General features: G+C 35.3%; 1 pseudogene; it reads right to left on the bottom strand.

Moving 5' to 3' along the window:
* Positions 1-1,229: 1,229 nt before the first annotated feature.
* On the bottom strand, positions 1,230-14,978 carry LOC142525590 (calcineurin B-like protein 4; annotated as a pseudogene).
* Positions 14,979-21,231: the final 6,253 nt, after the last annotated feature.

Genomic DNA, 21,231 nt, shown 5'->3' with positions numbered 1-21,231 from the left:
CAAGAGTGCTCCCAGGAAAGATGGGTAGGGCTAAGACCCTTTAAATACCTAACTCCTAGACAGAGCAACATTCCTCAGGGAGACCAGTGGCTAGTCAAGGCAATTTAAACCGATCTATGAAGAACTCCCTCGGATCATGTTTTCTTACGTCACCTTATAATTATTATTCAACTTAATTATCCACATTTATGTGAATCTTTATAAGCCAAAATTTTTCATTAAATAACTTTATATTCACATTTTTACTTAATATGAACAAATATGTTTCCCATCAGTTTTTATCTTCAATCAGAGTAGTGATAAAGTGAGGATCACATTTACGTGAAAATGTGGGCTCCTCATCAGTTTTTCTCTTTTATCAGAGTAGTGATAAAGTGAGAATTATTTGTTCATTTGTGAACATCTGAAATATTTTAAAATTTTATATTCACATCTTACTTGATATATTCATTTCAAATTATAAACAACTCAATATAATTTAATATGAACATAATGTGAATTTTGATTTACCAAAAAAAATTTTCAATACAATTTGCATTTAAAAAAAACTTCAAAATAAATGCAAATATAATATTAAATTTGCAGGTCCATATCAAATAAATATCCATAATATTTGACACAATATCTAACATGCAAAAATAATTTCTTAAAATGTATTGAAAATTGCATCGAACTTCAAATTATTTTAATGTGTACAAATTATTTAACCAAAGGTTATATGTATACCGAATTAAACATATAACCTAATAACACATTAATAATTATTTATTAATTAATTATTATTATTAAAATAATAATAATAATAATTAAAAAACATTACCGAGAATTGACAATTTTGTCAATTTTCGTGGGTCCCACATTTAATTTAATTTTTTTTAAAAAAAATTAAAATAATATAAAATTTGCATGCATTTAATTTTTCTGATGACTTCACGTGGCATGTTGGATTCAATCACAAAGGCATTTAATAATGGTTCAATCACGCATGCATTTTATAATGATTCAATCACAAAGACATCTTCATTATATCGATCAGTCTTCATTCTCTCTGGAATAAAATTTTCCCTTCGTCTGAAAATTTCTTTTCTCAAAAAATTTTCAGAAATCACAAAACGTAATATTTTCATCTTCAAGATGCAGCCGAGAACAAATTCCAGGTAAGTTTCATATACAAAAACTTCAAAAGAAATTTTATGATATCACGTATTTTTCAGAAAACAAATTTTCAAGGTAGAAGTATCACTGGCTCTGATACCAAATGTTAGAAATTTTTCTCAAAAATCATGTTTTGCACGTATATAAACATGATATATAATATGCGGAAGCGGATCGAGAATTACCTCCGGCCATTGAAAATTTTTTATTTCTCTGAGTTCCTTATGGTTGAAGCCTTCTAAGCACTTCACGTTCTCCGTAGATGATGTATATTTCTTATGAGATGTGTGTGCTTAGGGACCTCAAATCGTCTCTATTTATAGGCGTTTTTTCATACCATCGATGAATGTATCGGGAACCGAGATTCAGAAGAAGAATCGTGTACGCATCTAAATTTTTTGGCCGTCGCCAATATCAATTTGTACACGCTTCTTCTTTAACATGTGTCACGTTTTTCTTACATTAAAAGCTTAGCAAGTTTGTGCTTCATTTACTAGTGTACATTGAAACGATGTAAGTAGAAAAAAATCGAAACATTTTACACTATGACTAGTTAGTGATCAGTTGAAAAGTTGGTCGACAATTTCCTCTTCCTTTTCTGATCTCAACACAAAACTATGAAATGCAGTTGTCAAGTCCCTGAAATGGAAAAGAATACAATCTGTTAGCCGCACCTCAAATAAAAACAACCTTCTGAAAATAAACAGTTGCCAATTCGAACAATTTATGGATCTAGAGCTAGGTGATTTGTGACAACACTGGATTTGTCGTGAAAGAAGACGAAGATTTTGAACTTTATGACAACTCCTTATATATATATTTCGAATCTTAAACTTGGGATATTTTTTAGATTGGATAATGGTTTTTCATGAAAAATATCCTTGACATATGCACACACAAGATGTGTTTGGATTTGTTAATTAATTAACTATGGTTGAGATCAAGAGTTACTTCAAGTAAGGAACTGTCATCATGTTCTCTAACAAGGATGGTTTCCGAGCAACGAAGTCTTTCCACTCTTCTATGTCTATCTTGCCATCTCTTTCTGAATCTGCTTCCTCAAATGTCTGCACAAGATATAACAAGTTCTTTAACTTTGTTTATTTTCATTCTTCCCCCTGTAAAATATCCAAAAGGCCTTACATAAATAACGTAAGAGAATAATTGACAGGTTCCCATGCCTTATCTATTATGGCTTCAATAATATCATCAGATAAGATCAAGCTTGACTCAGCAAGAAATTCTGCGATCATCTTCTTTACCCCTTCTTTTTGGATGAAGCTAGTGTTCCCAATGTCGTGTATCTTAAATGCGACTGTAATATCAGCAAGAAAAATCAGTTCTTGAAACCGTGCGTTATCATATGTGAAAGGAAACGTGACTTGTATTGCAAGACACAAATTTATTTCCTAAATTATTTTCCTTCTTGATAAGATTTTGCATATGAATTTTGCATTTCTAGAATGTTGAATTTCTTAAACTCTAGATTTGATATTTAATATTTAAAATAATTTCTATTAAGATCAACACAAGTCTATATATATTGAAGAATAATTGATGCAAGAGGCGATGCGAGAGTATAGACGAGAGAGAAGCGAGACAATCAATACACGAGAGAATTTTCAGAAGAACTCGCAAAGACGAAGTATCATAATTATATTGTGTTGTCATTGAATGTTGAAGACATCTGAAGACAACACTTGTGAAAGTGTTGATGGAGATTTCGTTTTGTTGCTCCATTTTTCAGCACATCGTTTTGCATTCTTTGGTTTCGTTTTAAATCTGGTTATTTGTTTTAGGATGCAATTTGTTTTCTCAACTTGCTGAGAAAATTAGTTTTTCATTGAATCACATGTATTGGTTTTGTAAACCGACTTTATGTTTTTATTGATTATTTTATAATGAGGTATCGCGCAAATATTTATACTTATGTTAATTATTATCGTAAAATTTTTGGGAAATAATTATGCTTGATTATTGCCTTAGTTATGCCGATATTTTCCTAATATTTTAATATTTCACCCGTTAACATTTTGTTATCATTGGTGAGTTTTGTGTAATTTGTTAGGTGATGAAAGGCTACTCTTATGCGAATTTTTGTTATCGTAGATCGGACTGTTGTTTACACTTGCATATTAATTCTCACTGATCCATATTCTATTCTATATTATCTGCTCAAATATTTATTGCATTATGATTAACTATGTGCGCAAATTCTCTGATTCTTCTCACTATCTCCAAACTTAACAATGGAAGGAAAGATTTGACTCCCACGATATTCGAAGTGAGATGGTTTATAAGGAGGATGTTGCCCCCAGTGTGACAACACCAGAAAGGGAAACTCATACATCAGCTTTAGAAATTGTTCCCGCACCGAAGATTCCTACTCTCCTTGAAACAATTGTTCCGAGTGAACTTGAGAATGAGATTGATGTTGAAAATCTTCTCGATTTTTCTGTATTGAACAGGTGTTGCGAGGACCCGAATTTCCAGCATTCCAGCAGCAATGCAAAATTCCAGCAGAAGCTATTATTTCAGAAGCTGGTATTTTTTCCAGCATATTAGAATCCTGCAGCAAACAACAGATAAAATCCAGCAGCAGACAACAGATAAAATCCAGCAGCAGCAGCACGAAATTCCAGCATACAGTTACTAATTCAGCCCATGACTTGTAACTGAAGCATTTAACACGGAATAAAGATTGTTAATGGCAGATTATGGCTATTAATTGGGAGGCTAACAGTCAGAATTTGGCCTATAAATAACACTCTCAAACCTCTGAATTGGGTTACACAAATCTTGAGATTATCACTTGAATTTTCGAGCTAAAAGAGTACTTATATTCGAGCAGTAGAATACAGTAGAGAGAGCAAGCCTATTTCCAGACTTCAACCGAAACTATCCAGCAAATTACTCTAAGTGGACTTATGTATAAATATCTTGAAACCCGTTTGATGATTTCTGTTTTAAAGCAAAGTATATTCTTGATTTCTGATATCTGATTTTGAAGCACTGAAATTTAGTGAACTAATGGTAAGGAATATATATTCTGAACATTACTGATTACCGATTACAGATTACTGGTCTCACCCCTTAGAGGAGAGAACATATAGGGGACTGATATCAGTTTAGCCATGAAATTCACGAACGTGCTCAGTGCTTACTTGTCAAATTTCTGATTACTAAATATTGATTACTGATTACTGAATACTGAATACCGATTTCTGTTATGAAAATAAGAATTTCTGGATATTATTTGTATTACTGTTTCTGTTAACAATGGTTTTGAAAACTTAGAGTTATTCCCGCCCCCGCTTACTGAGTGACAACCATATCACTCACCCACCATAACATCTCAGATAAGGACGATGAAGAAAGGTTAGAAGAAAAGGAGCAGAATCAGTTTTGGGGATGGTGAAGAAGAAGACTGTTATTCTCAGTTTTAAATTATGTTTTTCCGCTGCATCTGTAGAAGCAATGTTTTTTCTGTTTTACATTTCCGCTATAAAACATTAGTGATTCGAATTTGTATCAGACAATGAATTATTTCGTATTATGAATAAAAAGACTGGTTTCTGAATTTTGTACTTCTGAGGCTTGTTGTTTTCGAAAGTAAATTTGAGAGCAACGCCGGTGTCAACCAACCCCCGTCCCAGGGCGTGACATTGAAGTGATATCAGAGCAAACCAGGTTTCATAATCTGGGGAGGAGGAACTAGAAATAATAAGTTCTGATAGAGTTCTGAAATTAATTCCTGAAAGTTACTGAAATAAGCTACTGTAATAGACTTCTGAAAATTTACTACTGTAATAGACTACTGAAAATATAGACTAACTACGTACAGTTGGGAAAAATCAGTAAAGGAAACCAGTAGCCCGAAACCAGAACCAGTAGATGGAAACCAGTAGACCCAAAACCAGTAGCCCGAAACCAGAACCAGTAGATGGAAACCAGTAGACCCAAAACCAGTAGCTCGAAATAAGAACCAGTAGACGGAAACCAGCAGATCTGAATGCAGAAGACTGGGTCAGTAGACTCGGAATGCAGCAGACTGGTTCTAACTAGTGCTGGAAAAGCAGCAGACTGATTGCAGTAGCATCAGAATTGCAGTAGACCGCGAATTCCAGTAGGCGCATGCAGTAGACCTTGCAAATGGCATGAAAGTTGAGGTGTCTTTCGCGCAAACTTCAAACGGCCATAACTTTTGATCGAGGAGGAATTTTTACTATTAAAAGTATGTGTTGGAAAGCTCTCGACGAGTAGAACGATTCAATCATTCTAGGTACCGTCGACGAACCCCAAAATCCTTCGTTTAGATAGGGATATCATCATTTCTGTAAAATTTTCAGATTTTTGAAACTTTGAGGAATTTTCATTTCCAAACGGCTTAGTATTTTTGCACCAAACTTGGTACACTTCATGTTCTTGATGTGAAGGATTTTTAGTAAATTTTTCACGCCATTCTGAGATTGAAAAATTTTTGAGCTATTTCCTTCTACTAAATGTTATAGGCTTATTGATCCTGTTCATTCCAGTACTTGTCTATAACTTGACCTATACCCTTGAGATCATTTCTGAACCTTCACTCTTATGTTTTGGATGTAGGATATGACTGACCAGAGTAGCTACATTAAGAGCTTAGAGAGGAAGCTACAGAAACTAAAGGAACATAACTACTGCCTAGAGCTGGACAAAGATGAATTAGAGCGTCGAACAGAACACTTCAGAAGTGATGTTCAACGTTATGCTCACTATCTGCATGAAGCAGAAGAGAGAAATAGGAAGACTCAAGAAGAGTTTGAGACCTCCCAAGAGACTGTGGCAGAATTCATCGAGTTACGTGATACACTAGTTGAGAAGATCCAAATACTCAAGGATCAAAATCACCAACTCGTGCACCAGCATAATCAGTATAGTGAACAGACTGATGCACAGATTCATGAGTTGCAGAGTACTGTTGAAGTTCTTAGTGACCAGAATGTAGTTCTGCATGGTCATATTGAACACCTACAAGCAGTAATAGCCAACCAAGACGAACCTGAGGAGGATCCCGAAGAAGAAGAAGAAATCGAAGAGGATCCTATGGATTTGGGATTAGGAGAAGTGATAGATTAGAACATCAATAGTAGTTTTCTTTGTAATGACACTTGTTCCATTTGCATTTCTGTTCTAATTTTCGAAGTTCAGTTGTAATTGCATTTTTGTGGAAATCAATAAAATTTATTCTATCCATTGGTTTCATATTTAAATTTTTGGAGCAATTACTCGATCATTGTGATTCCTTTGTTTAGTCTCTATTCTGTCATCAACCTTAGAACTTTCATAATTGTAGAAAATGGACGGACGACCAGTTAGAAACAATCGCAATCCTCGCTACGGCAACCGCAACAACAACCGCAATGATGAGGATGCACAACAACAACCACCACTAGCAGTTGACCTCAGTCAGGCGGATTTGATGGCTATAGCCACGATTGTGGCAACCACGCTACAAGGGTTGGTCAACCCTAATGCTAATCAGCCACCGCCACCACCTCCAGCTCAGAATGGGACCAAGCAGCAATACGAGTCTCTCCGAAGAGCAAGAGTTCCAAACTTCGATGGAAGCTCCGATCCTGAGGCCGGACAGAATTGGATGAAAGAGGTGGAGAACCATCTTCGACTACTTGAGGTTCCACAAGGGGTCAAGGTAGATGTGATTACACCTTTTCTTGTGGATAGAGTAGCCAAATGGTGGGAAGGAGTTTCACCAGCTATGCGAGGAACGGGACCTATCACCTGGCAAAGGTTCCGAGAGGCATTCCTGAGGCAGTACTTTCCAACAGCAGTTCGAGTGCAGAAGCTGTCAGAATTTGAAAGCTTGGTTCAATAACCAAACATGACAGTGGTGGAGTATTCATCCAAGTTCCATTCATTGGGAACTTACTCCCCAACCATCATGGGAGACGAGGCCTTGAAGATGCATCGCTTCAAGAAGGGATTGAACAGCCGTATTCAATCTGCCCTTGCCGTTATCGAGCCCAATAGTTTTGATGAATTGATGGGAGCCGCCATCAGAGCTGAGAATGACATCAAGAGGCGTGAAGGAGAGAACAAACTCAAACGTCCCCAGTCAAGCCAGTACCAATCGGGCCAACAATTCAAGAGGCCTATGTTTTCAAGCAACCAATTCACCAGTGGTCCATCCAAAGGAACCACTTCTTCTCCATCAAGCAAGGAGGGAGTCAAGTGCCAAAATTGTGGATTCCATCACACTGGTTAATGCCGTAAGAATTCTGGAGCTTGTTTCCGTTGTGGAAAGATGGGCCACCGCATTGCTCAATGTTCTTTTCCAGATCCAAGGGATGGTCCAGTAGGCGGAACAACTCCAAACAAGCCTAAGGAGAACAAGCCAAATGCTAGAGTTTATGCTATCACTCAAGAAGATGCTGACAACTCAAATGATGCCGTAGCAGGTACCATTATAATCAATGATATACCTGCGTATGTGTTATTTGATTGTGGTGCTACACATTCATTCATGTCTAAGAGATTTGCCAAGAAGTTAGAAGCTAAGCCTGATAACTTAGAAGAACCATATAGAGTAGCAACTCCTGCAAACCGAATTTTAGAAACTCGTAATCTATATCGGGATATTAGTGTTCTCATAGAAGATCAGAATTTCAAGGCAAACCTGATTCAACTAAACATGGTGGAATTCGATGTAATTCTTGGAATGGATTGGTTAGCCAAGAATCATGCTTTAGTAGACTGTCATGGAAAGAAGGTAACCATCCAAGCCCCACAACAAGAGAAAATTTTGTTTCATGGTAAGACAAAAGAACGAAAGACTCTTCTTTCTACGTCTCAAACTTGGAAAGCCATGAAAAACGGAGAAGAAGTTTACCTAGCTATGTTAAGCGAGGTAAAGAAAAAACCACACTTACGCTAGAAGAGATTCCGGTTGTACAAGAATTCCCGGATTTCTTTCCTGAAGAACTCTCTGGCGAACTTCCCGACCGCGAAGTGGAATTTGAGATTAATTTAGTACCAAATTCTACACCAATCTCAAAAGCACCATACCGAATGGCTCCGCCAGAGTTGAAAGAACTCAAAGAGCAACTTCAAGAATTGTTGGATAAGAAGCAAATCCGACCAAGTGCATCTCCGTGGGGAGCTCCTGTCCTATTTGTAAAGAAGAAGGACGGAAGCATGAGGATGTGTATTGATTACAAAGAGCTGAATAAGATCACAATCAAGAATAAATACCCACTTCCAAGGATAGATGACCTGTTTGACCAACTCAAAGGAGCTTCAGTCTTTTCCAAGCTCGACTTAAGGTCAGGCTACCACCAACTCAAGGTCAAGACGGACGATATTCCGAAGACAGCCTTCCGAACTAGATATGGACATTATGAGTTCATGGTGATGCCGTTCGGATTAACAAATGCTCCGGCAGTATTCATGGATCTCATGAATAGAGTGTTTAAACCATTTCTTGACAAGTTTGTGGTGGTATTCATCGACGACATTCTAGTGTATTCTTCAAGTGAAGAAGACCACAAAGAACATCTTCGTCTTACCCTCCAGACGCTGAGAGAAAAAGAACTTTATGCCAAGTTTAAGAAATGTGAATTCTGGCTAGAGAGCGTCGCATTCTTAGGACACATAATATCAGCAGCAGGAGTATCTGTGGACCCTAATAAAATAGAGGCAATCTCAGATTGGCCTAGACCAAAGAATGTGACAGAAATTCGAAGCTTCTTGGGACTAGCAGGCTATTATCGAAAATTTGTTGAAGGATTCTCTTCAATAGCAATACCCCACACCAAACTCACACAGAAGAACTCTAAATTTCAATGGAGTGAAGATTGTGAGAAAAGCTTCGAGACTTTGAAGAGGAAGCTTATCTCTATGCCAGTGTTGGTATTACCTATGGAAGGCAAAGACTTCACCATCTACAGTGATGCGTCTAAAGAAGGTTTATGATGTGTACTCATGCAAAAGGGAAGGGTGATAGCATACGCGTCGAGACAGTTGAAGCCGTATGAACAGAATTACCCAACGCACGACCTTGAGCTAGCGGCAGTGGTATTCGCGCTAAAAATTTGGAGACATTATCTTTATGGAGCCAAGTGCGAGATTTTCACCAATCATCAAAGTCTCAAATATTTGTTTACTCAAAAGGAACTAAATATGAGACAAAGACGGTGGATTGAACTCATGAAGGATTACGACTTAACGATAAGCTACCATCCAGGCAAAGCCAACAAGGTAGCAGATGCTTTAAGTCGAAAGAATGTGAGTAAGGTGATCCTGACATCACTTTCAGCACAACCATGTCTTCGAGAGACAATCAAGATAAGTCAAGATAGAGATTCCGCTTTGGTGAAACTAAAAGAGCAAGTTAAAGAAGGGAAATCACCAGATTTTGAGATCGATAACAAAGGAATCTTGTGGATGAAATGACGATTGTGCGTACCAGACATCGATAACATTCGACAAGAAGTAATGTCTGAGGCACATAAGTCGAAATTTTCAGTCCATCCTGGCAGTACCAAGATGTACAGAGATTTGAAGAAAATTTTTTGGTGGAATGGAATGAAGAAAGACGTGGCAATGTTTGTTTCCAAGTGTCACGTGTGCCAGCAAGTCAAGACAGAGCACCAAAGACCTGGAGGACTTCTTCAACCATTAGAAATCCCGGAATGGAAATGGAACATATTTCCATGGATTTTGTAGTTGGTTTACCCAAGTCGAGACAAGGTCATGATGGCATCTGGGTAATCGTCGATAGACTCACGAAATCTGCGCATTTCTTACCTGTCCGCATGAACTATAATTTGGACAAGCTAGCCACATTGTACATGAATGAGATCGTACAATTGCATGGAGTTCAGCTAGCATACTATCAGACAGAGATCCGAGGTTTACATCCCGCTTTTGGAAGGGGTTACAACAAGCTATGGAGACTAAGGTTACTCTTGGTACGGCATATCACCCTCAGACCGATGGCCAAACAGAGAGGACAATTCAGACTCTAGAAGATATGCTGAGAGCATGTGCTCTAGACTTCAGTGGTAATTGGAGCGAACATCTGCCCTTAATCGAATTCGCGTACAATAATAGTTACCACAGTAGTATTGGAATTGCACCATACGAAGCTCTGTATGGACGAAAGTGTCGATCACCACTGTATTGGGATGAGGTAGGGGAAAAAGCCATTGTTGGACCCGAATGATCCAAGAAACAGTGGATAAAGTCGCTTTGATCAAAGAGCGACTAAAAGCTGCACAAGATCGACAGAAAAGTTGGGCGGACATGAAAAGAATGCCCGTGGAATTTGAAGTTGGAGAGAAGGCATATGTGAAAGTGTCACCCATGAAGGGTGTAATCCGATTCACTAAGGCTGGAAAACTGAATCCCAGATACGTCGGACCATTTGAAATTATTGAGAAAGTGGGAACACTTGCTTATAGATTAGCACTTCCACCCGACATGTCAAGAATTCACAATGTATTCCACGTCTCGCAGCTGAGAAGATATATTTCTGATCCAAGTCACATTCTGGAAGCTGGACCACTTCTGGTTGAGAGCAATCTAAATGAAGAGCTGAAGTATGAAGAAATTCCGATTCGAATTGTAGATTTCAAAGACCAAGTACTGAGGCAACGAACTATTCCATATGTCAAAGTACAATGGTCCAACCATACCGAAAAAGAAGCTACTTGGGAGTTGGAAGAAAAGATGCGAGCACAATACCCTTATATCTTTGAAGATCATGTATAGCCAAGTTTCGAGGACGAAACTTCTCATAAGGAGGGAGGGATGTGAGGACCTGAATTTCCAGCATTCCAGCAGCAATGCAAAATTCCAGCAGAAGCTATTATTTCAGAAGCTGGTATTTTTTCCAGCAGATTAGAATCCAGCAGCAAACAACAGATAAAATCCAGCAGCAGACAACAGATAAAATCCAGCAGCAGCAGCACGAAATTCCAGCAGACAGTTACTAACTCAGCCCATGACTTGTAACTGAAGCATTTAACACGGAATAAAGATTGTTAATGGCAGATTATGACCATTAATTGGGAGGCTAACAGTCAGAATTTGGCCTATAAATAACACTCTCAAACCTCTGAATTGGGTTACACAAATCTTGAGATTATCACTTGAATTTTCGAGCTAAAAGAGTACTTATATTCGAGCAGTAGAATACAGTAGAGAGAGCAAGCCTATTTCCAGACTTCAACCGAAACTATCCAGCAAATTACAATAAGTGGGCTTATGTATAAATATCTTGAAACCCGTTTGATGATTTCTGTTTTAAAGCAAAGTATATTCTTGATTTCTGATATCTGATTTTGAAGCACTGAAACTTAGTGAACTAATGGTATGAATATATATTCTGAACATTACTGATTACCGATTACAGATTACTGGTCTCACCCCTTAGAGGAGAGAACATATAGGGGACTGATATCAGTTTAGCCATGAAATCACGAACGTGCTCAAGCTTACTTGTCAAATTTCTGATTACTAAATATTGATTACTGATTACTGAATACTGAATACCGATTTCTGTTATGAAAATAAGAATTTCTGGATATTATTGGTATTACTGTTTCATGTTAACAATGGTTTTGAAAACTGAGAGTTATTCCCGCCCCCGCTTACTGAGTGACAACCATATCACTCACCCACCATAACATCTCAGATAAGGACGATGAAGAAAGGTTAGAAGAAAAGGAGCAGAATCAGTTTTGGGGATGGTGAAGAAGAAGACTGTTATTCTCAGTTTTAAATTATGTTTTTCCGCTGCATCTGTAGAAGCAATGTTTTGTCTGTTTTACATTTCCACTGTAAAACATTAGTGATTCGAGTTTGTATCAGACAATGAATTATTTCGTATTATGAATAAAAAGACTGGTTTCTGAATTTTGTACTTCTGAGGCTTGTTGTTTTCGAAAGTAAATTTGAGAGCAACTCCGGTGTCAACCAACCCCCGTCCCGGGGCGTGACAGGTGTTTCTACCACCACCCTAGTTCTGTGTTCCAAACGACAAGCCGAATACAACCTTGACTTCACTTCGTCCAAGAGATTTCATCACAAGGGTGAATCATCTACAAGACAATCATTGGCTAACCCAGAATACACGTCTAGTGACGATTCAGACAATGTTGATCAATCGATTTCCAGCAGATCCAGACAGCCTTTCTGCCGCAAATCTGGCATATTTTTACTCTATTCTTCAAAAAATGTTATATGCAATTGGACTCCTTCAACCAACTCTACAGTGGTGACGAGACCGCAAACCTTGGTTTTATTTTCCATTGGTACTCAAGGTACCTTTAATTTTGGGAAATTTGTATTCAAAAAGGTGCTTCAATTTGCTAAGGGAGGATTCAAGTCGTGAAAACTACCATTTCTCTCATTGATTTATGGGATCCTTGAGTCTCAATGGTTCATTAGATACATTGATGAGCCTATGTCTGATGTAAGTGATCTAAAGATTGTCCCTGCCTTGTTCAAGGGTAATTGGAAGATAGAACTACCTTGGTCTGAATAACGTGGTGCCCCACATGATGGCAACACGACCTCAGCACATGACTTCATAATGATCACTCCAGCACTTTCCAAGCCCAAATTGACTTTACGCTCAAAAAAATTGTTCAAGCCAAAGAACTGATCATTCACTATCAAGATCAAGTGGCTCATACAGACTTTTATTGGATGTGGCTGTCCATTTTGAACAAAAAAAAAAGAGATAGCAGTGGTGTACAAACTTCGGAAGCAGGACCATCAGGAACAAAAAAAGGTGATAACGCTGAATACAAAGCTTACGAAACTGCTAACACTGATAGCGATTACTGATTTTATCTTATCATTTTATCCCCTTCGAGTCTTTTTAACACTGACAGCGATCAATGATTTTATTTTATCATTTTATCTTCTCTGAGTTTGTTTAGTTTTGAGCTCTTCTTAAGTTTTTGTTAATTCATTAGGTGTTAAGTTGCTTTTAATTTTATCATCTGATTTAGTATTATGTGTTAAATGTTTCTGCCCCGTGTTGTCAACATTGCAAACAACACCCAATCTAACATGATCAAATTCAGGGGTGATATGTTTTCAAATTCAAGGGGAGCTAAATGGAGTTGCATTGACTTGCATAGACTTGTTTGTGTTTATTTTGTTCAGAAAAAGGAAAAATGAGGAGATTGAAAGGAAATGTGACTTGCCTTGCAAGACACAAATTTATATCCTAAATTATATTCTTTCTTGATAAGATTTTGCATAAGAATTTTGTCTTTCTAGAATATTGAGTTTCTTAAATTTTAGATTTGATCTTTAATATCTAAAAGGATTTTTTCATAATATTGTTTTTCTTATCTTGTAAGAACTTATTGAAGGAAATATATCAATATCAGTATATATTAAAAAAAAATTTGATGCAAGAGGGGATGCAAGAGTACGGACTAGAGAGAAGTGATACTAGCAATAGACTAGAGAATAATTAGAAGAACTCGTAAAGTCGAAGCATCGTAATTATACTGTGTTGCTGTTGAGTGTTGGAGACATTTAAAGACAATACTTGTGAATGTGTTGATTAAAGATTTTGTTTTGTTGCTCTAGTTTTCTGCACATCGTTTTACATTCATTGGCTTCGTTTTAAGTCTGATTATTTTTTTTAAGACGCAATTTGTTTTCTCAACTTGTTGAAGAAATTAGTTTTTCGTTGAATCACTAGTATTTGTTTTGTAAACTAATTTTCCGTTTTCTATTGATTATTTTGCCCCAAGTCATCGCATCCTTGTGCATAATTATCACAGTGTTATTTTAATTAAGTTAATTATTTGTGTGTTTTATTATTCGGTTTCATGTTGTCATAAGATGTCATAACATCTTATACGACATTTATATCTGATACACACCATTTTTGCTTTATGTTAAACAAAATTCTTTCAATATGCACCCATTCTAGTGTAAGAAAATTTAACAAGGAAACACGGGTCATACAAATGGCTTTCTCTTCTTGAGGTGTATCGGGATGGAATATGCTCAACGATCTGACGAATTCCCCAAAATCTATCACGCCATCGTGTTTCGAGTCAAACAAGTCGAACATCTGTTGAACCAGAAACAACACAGGGACATGTGTGTATGTATTCAAAGAACATAAAACAACCCCCCGCCAGACTGTGTTCTTGAGCTAATACAGCCATCTTAAATATGTATCTCTTACATGTTATTTGTCAAGGAATTTAGAATATTTATATATTTTTATGCATTGTATGTTTATAGGATTCTTCCACTAAATGTTTTGCATTTTAATTTCGCTCTTCATTATCAAGCCAATGTCTATTATTGATGGCTTACCCTTTGTGCCAAAAGAGAGCGCTTCTCGTTGTTTCTGAACAATCCAAGCTGAAACTCCTCCTGCAACAAATGCTAATTGAGTTTATTGATTTCTAGTGAAATTTGCATGGATCCAACATAATTATTGAGTAGTCCAACGTTTAATTATGCTACACGAGATGTATTTTACTCAACCTATCTGCAGTTGATTAAGCAGCAAATTAAATTAAAAAAAAAAAACAGATGGTTTACCCTATCAATGAATCCATCATCAACTATTGAGCTACTCAGTTTCCTAAACAGCTCGTCTAAAGATTTCACCTCTTTCACGGTAACTGCAAAGAACAAACGAACCCGTGAATCCATCGTTTCAAATCTAATCAATCCGAACACAACCTAACCTTTATTTAGTACCATACATCTTGTTTGGGATGCAAGAATGGATGGATCTTCGAATGCTTGCCTTTGCTTCATGTGCAAACACACCCCATGCTTATATAGTAATTAGGTAGAGACTTCTTTTCTGATTTTTTAAGATGGTCTTAATTTGTAAAATGATGGGGTTAATTTATACGAAAGGATAGAATCCAATGATGGTGCGTTCGTCCCGTGCTGTGAACTGCAAGTTTCGTAATTCTCATTTGTGTTTTCACAACACTTTATCTCGATGCTAAGTAACTTCACTTTTGTTTTTTTTAAAAAAAAAAAATTAATAGATCTCACGTATATATTGCTAAATGATCACAATCTCATAAGTATGAAATACAAAAAACCACACAAAGACAATGATTTTATTAAAATTGTTGTTAAAAGAAAAAAAGACAACGGTTTTAACAAAAATGTTGTTTTTGAGTGTTGTTAAATCCATATTTTCTTATAGTTTTTCCTCTTAATTAAATAGATAATTAATTACTTTTCCATGTACATGAGTTCGTGTCTGCCATTTCTTGATCATAGATTTTTTTGGTCGATTTTAAGAAAATATCAAGATGACGGGTGATCCAATATCATGTTATAAAGCATGCACTGCATGTATATATATATATATATATATATATATATATATATGCACTCCGTGGCCTACACGATCGTTCCGGTCTGCGAATATCAAATAATTCCAAATGAAGAATATATTCAAAACTTGAAGAATATGTGCAGTCAGTAGTCATGTTAACATGTACGTAGTTTGCTTCTGAGTCGTCTTCCTTAACCAGTACTGATGGAACATGGTTCCTTCTGTCTTTTTTTTTTAATTAGGAAAAGAAAAAGAAAAAAAAAACGAACGGTGTCTAACAATCGAACTTTTCTTTTAGAACATGGCAAATCTCTTATTTAAAAAATGAGATTTGACAGTCGATATCATATACAAAAAAATGAAAATTGAAACTCAAGTCGAATAATTTGAAAGATGGATCACTTTTAATAAAATGATGAACCAATCAATCAATTTTTTTTCAAAAAAATTCTTTATTTGTAAAATGTCAGGATATTTATCGTTCAAAAAAATTAGTACTTTTTTTAATTAAAAAATTATTTATTTAAACATATGTTTAGTTTTCGAAAACTTTCTAGCTATAAATCCATCTGAGCCACTCGATCGTAAGTGAAAATGATGTGTCAAAGATAACATGGCAAGTCATGTATTCTGGTTAAGGAATACTGAAAAATTAAAAGGAACCTTAAATATTTCATGTACAAAAAGCGTACATATGCACTAAACTAGTTTGACAAAAACTTGTGTGAGACGGTCTCACGGGTCGTATTTTGTGAGACATATATCTTATTTGGGTCATTTATGAAAAAATATTACTTTTTATGCAAAGAGTTACTTTTTATCGTGAATATCGGTAGGGTTGACCCGTCTCACAGATAAAAATTCGTGAAACCGTCTCATAAGAGACCTGCTCAACTAGTTTAGCTTGATTATTTACAAATCAACTCTTGTTTAGGTATAATTTCATGAATGATCTTCATTTATACATTTAAAATGGATAGACATACATATGTGTGTGTGTTATCGGAACCACAAATAGTTGTAAGAACTATTAATGTTGACTATTAGAAAGTATAGTTAGTGGTAGTGACATAACTCAATTTTTTAAGAGAGAATTGTATTTTTTAAGAGAGAATTGTATTTTTGGTCTTATGTAGTGTAATTATCATGGATAATCCTCAATCTTGGGCATAGTGCTCCATGAGTTTTCTCATGCGTCATTACTCATAGTATTATCTCACTATTGTAAGTGATTTCTTTCTTGTCCAATACTCTAGAAACCGAAGTACTTAAGCATGTAGTTTCACGGTTACATTATAGGTGCTTAAGTCTAGAGATTCTGGATTCGATTGTTCAACCATTATAATGAACAAATTATAAATTTATGTGTACAACGCTTTTATTTTTATTAATATTTAAAAACTCAAATATAAAGATTATTTATAAAAACATTGTAGATTAGAAAGAAACTAGAATATATAAAATTAGTAATTAAAAGATAATTATGATAGATTATTTTGCATAAGTTCAAAAGTTTTTTTGATATTTTTCTTCTTTCTCATTTGTAATAATTCAGAATAAAATATATAAGTAAGACAAAAAAATGTTATTATGTTTTTTTCTTAATTAAAGAACCATTTAGGTTATTAAAAAAATCGTATAGGCCCAAACTCTCTTCACGAAAAAATAAATTAATGTTGTAAAAAAACCTAAAGAAAAGCCCAAATTGTGTTGGGTCGTATAGCAGAATTATATATATATATATATATATATATATATATGTGTGTGTGTGTGTGTGTGTGTGTGTAATATCTATTTGAGTTTGGACCTGGGTAATAGGCTGTTGTAATTTGATTTTGAAGGTTACTTTTGTGAGATTTTAACGTCAGTTGTGTTAAACGAGTACAATATCAAAATTTATCTGACGAGAGTCGACAAAAAACGTCGGATTAGGGTTGGAGGTTTAGAATTCAGGCCAGATCAGATTGAACCAAAAAAATATTAAAAAAATGGATGAGATTCAAGAATCAGGTCGGTCGGTCAGATTCGGGTTGACCCAAATTAAGAATCACGTCCATTAACCCGAACCCAACTGACCCATTTATATATTTTTCTATTTTAGAGTCGAGTCCAACCTTATTTTTGTACAGAGTACTCACATTTTCATTTTCCCATTCTGCCTCCAATTTTTTCAGTCTTCGATCTCTTCGAAGGTTTGACTTGTACAAAAATTCGTAAAACAATGGAGAAATAAAACTTGAAAGTTACTTTGTAATATTTAAAAACTTTTTTATTGTATACTGATATCATAAAAACTTTGCAAAAATAGGTCAGTGAAAAGTTTTGTCCTTTGAAATTTTCACTGTACAGTATATTAGCCACTCATAATTTTTTAAGAAGAATTTTTGCCACCTTTCTTCCACAACACCACCGCCCCGACGCTGAGCATATTGAAATTTCGGCGATCAACTCTCAGCACAAATTTTGTTTAGATTTCTAATGCGACTCATACGAGGAACTCAATTTCTGATCCTGGACCTAATTCGGGAGATTGAAGAAGGTGGTTGATTCCAGTTGATTGTTTGTAAATAAATACATCCTCGCATAAAATCTGGAATAGTTTGATGTCCAATGCTAGAATACAAAGGTAAATATTTTAAACTCTATATGAATGATTTTAAATCATACGATGCCCAATAACTTTCTGAACGTTAAAAGAAAAATTTTTAAACTTCTGATACATCTTTGGAGCGAGAAAACAGTACATTAACAGTGGTATCAGAGCCCATTTATTCTCTATCGTATAATTTATTGTTTAAATCATGCTGAGTTAATTATTTCTAACCGCTTAAGAATTTTCAGAAAATCGAAGCCATGAAAAAATGTTTTCAGATTTTTTATTTTTATTTTTGTGGTTGCTGGAACTGTTCCAATGCCCAAGGTAGCCCTTGCAATTCTAGGTAACGACGTCTGCCCAGAATGTTTTTCAAATGATTTTTTTTAATCTGCGCAGGGCAGCATTGCCATGCACAGAGGGGCAACTATCCGCCGACGATTGTCTGAAATATTCGAGTAGCAGTCGGGCAGACAGATAGATTGCCTGAAAATCTCTCGAGTAGACATGTCATATTCAGTGATACAACTAACCATAAGTTCACAACTTGTGTGACATTTCATAATATAACCATCAAGGATCAAATAATTATTGTAATAGTCTATTTCTATTAAGAATTCATTTATTCATCAAGGGTCAAGTGACAGCCATCATTTTTTTTCATGTTATAATATCTTATGCATTAATTCATTATAAAACACAAAACATAAAATTATTTATTTGAACCAGACCAGACCAAACCGAAATATATGGCTATAAAAATCTAATATTTAATTTGGTTTGAAATTTTTTTAAAACGATATAATATCGAACCAAATCATAGTTGAATACTTATAACTCTAATTTACTGTAATTAAATCACACAATAATTTAGAGAAATAATGAAAATTGAAAGGAAAATATATAAAAAAATTTAACATAAAAATTTTGTCAGATGTTTTAGATCAATTTTGTGAGACAAATCTTCTAATTAAACTAAAAATATATATATAATTTGCACGAGACCAACTTGCTCAAAATATAATTTCCACCCACAACTTGCTCAATTCTGTTATGAAAAAGTAAAAAGTTATGGTAAATAAGTACAAATATCAAACTCTCAAAATTATCAAACTACACGCTTTATAATATTTTTCTCTCAACTCAATTGTAAATTTCTTCACAAATGGTGAGTCTATTTATCGAATTTCTTTGGTAATAATCCAAAAATTAAATTACATCCATTACCTTCATCATCACACACAAATTTCTAATTTTTACAACTCTTATTTTCAACATTCAAATATTCAATATTCAAATATTCAATACACATATTTTGAATATTAATTTTCAACACTCTCCCTTGTGATGATGATCATAATGATTGTCTTCATTACGTGTTTTTATACTGCCTCGTTAAAAACCTTACTAGGAAAAACACATTGAGATAAAAATCCATAGTAAGGGAAAAAGAGTGCAGTCACGTAAACTCCCCCTCATATTGACACGAACAATTCTTCACAAATTTCGTAGATTGCGCATCCCAATATTATATATGTGATTTGTGAATATTGTTGTAGGAAGTGTCTTTGTGAAGAGATCTGATGAGTTTTCACTTGATTGAATGTGACGAACATCAATATATTTATTCTTCTTAAGCTCCTTGGTGAATGCGAAGAACTTAGGAGGAATATGTTTAGTTCTGTCGCTTTTTATGTATCCTTCTTTCATTTGAGCAACACATGCAACATTATCTTCATATAGTATCACATGCTTCTCGTCAAATGATAATCCGCATGAGATTTGGATATATTGGGTCATTGATTTTAACCACACACATTCATGGCTTGCTTCATGTAGTGCAATATTCTCGGCATAATTTGATGAAGTTGTTACGAGTGTTTGTTTCTGTGAACGCCAAAAATTGCAGTGCCTCCACGAGTAAATATATATCCAGTTTGGGAACGTGCCTTGTGTGGAGCAGATAAGTATCCAGGATCGGCATAACCAATTATACTTGGATTAGCATATTTTGAATGCAAAAGTCCTAAGTCTGTCGTTCCTCTTAGATAACGGAATATATGTTTAATTCCATTCCAGTGTCTCTTTGTTGGATAAGTGCTAAATCATCTTGCCAATAAATTTACGACAAAAGATATATCAGGCCTTGTACAATTTGTAAGATACATAATTGATAGAGATTTCACGATTCTCGTCAGTTTTTGGTTCTGACAGAACATTTTCGTCATCATGTGTTTCTTCAGGAACATCATTCTCTATTTTGTGATCATCATGTTTCTCTATGAATTTTATTTTTCGAGGATTTTTATCCCTGTAACCGACTGGCCTTCCACGCTTCAGGCATTTTACGACATCACGAGTTTTTTCAATTTGTTTCTTTGGAATTTCAATTCGAGCAGGAGCATTTACAGCATGTATATATGATTTAGTTACCCCTTTTGCATCTGTAAATGCATCTGGTATTTGATTTGCTATTATTTGCAAGTGCACAATTTTCTGTACATCTTTTTCATGTTGTTTTGTTCTTGGATCCAGATGTAACAATGATGATACATACCATGTAATTTCTTTTTCGGTATGTTTCTTTTCTCCCCCTAACATTGGAAAGATTTCCTCATTAAAATGATAATCAGCAAAACATGCTGTGAACACGTCGCCTGTCTGAGGTTCAAGATATCGAATGATTGATGGACTATCATAACCGATATAAATTCCAATCTTTCTTTGAGGTCCAATTTTCTTTCGTTGAGATGGTGCAATAGGCATATACACCATACATACAAAAATTCTCAGATGAGAAATGTCTGGTTCTTTACCAAATGCAAGCTGCAATGGTGAGTATTTATGATATGCACTTGGTCTGATGCGAATTAATGCAGCGACATGTAAAATTGCATGTACCCATATAGAAATAGGTAGCTTTGTTTTCATATTCATTGGTCTAACAATCAGTTGCAGGCGTTTAATCAATGATTTAGCCAATCCATTCTGTGTATGCACATGAGAAACATAATGCTCAACAGTGATTCCCATAGACATACAATAATCATTGAAAGTCTGGGAAGTGAATTCACCAGCATTATCAAGTCTAATTTTCTTGGTTGTATAATCGAGAAATTGATTCCTCAATTTTATT

The sequence above is a fragment of the Primulina tabacum genome, chromosome 14 (assembly GCF_025594145.1).
Source record: "Primulina tabacum isolate GXHZ01 chromosome 14, ASM2559414v2, whole genome shotgun sequence".
NCBI lineage: Eukaryota > Viridiplantae > Streptophyta > Magnoliopsida > Lamiales > Gesneriaceae > Primulina > Primulina tabacum.
Note: the sequence above shows the minus strand (reverse complement) of the source record. Positions and strands in the feature narration are given on the sequence as shown.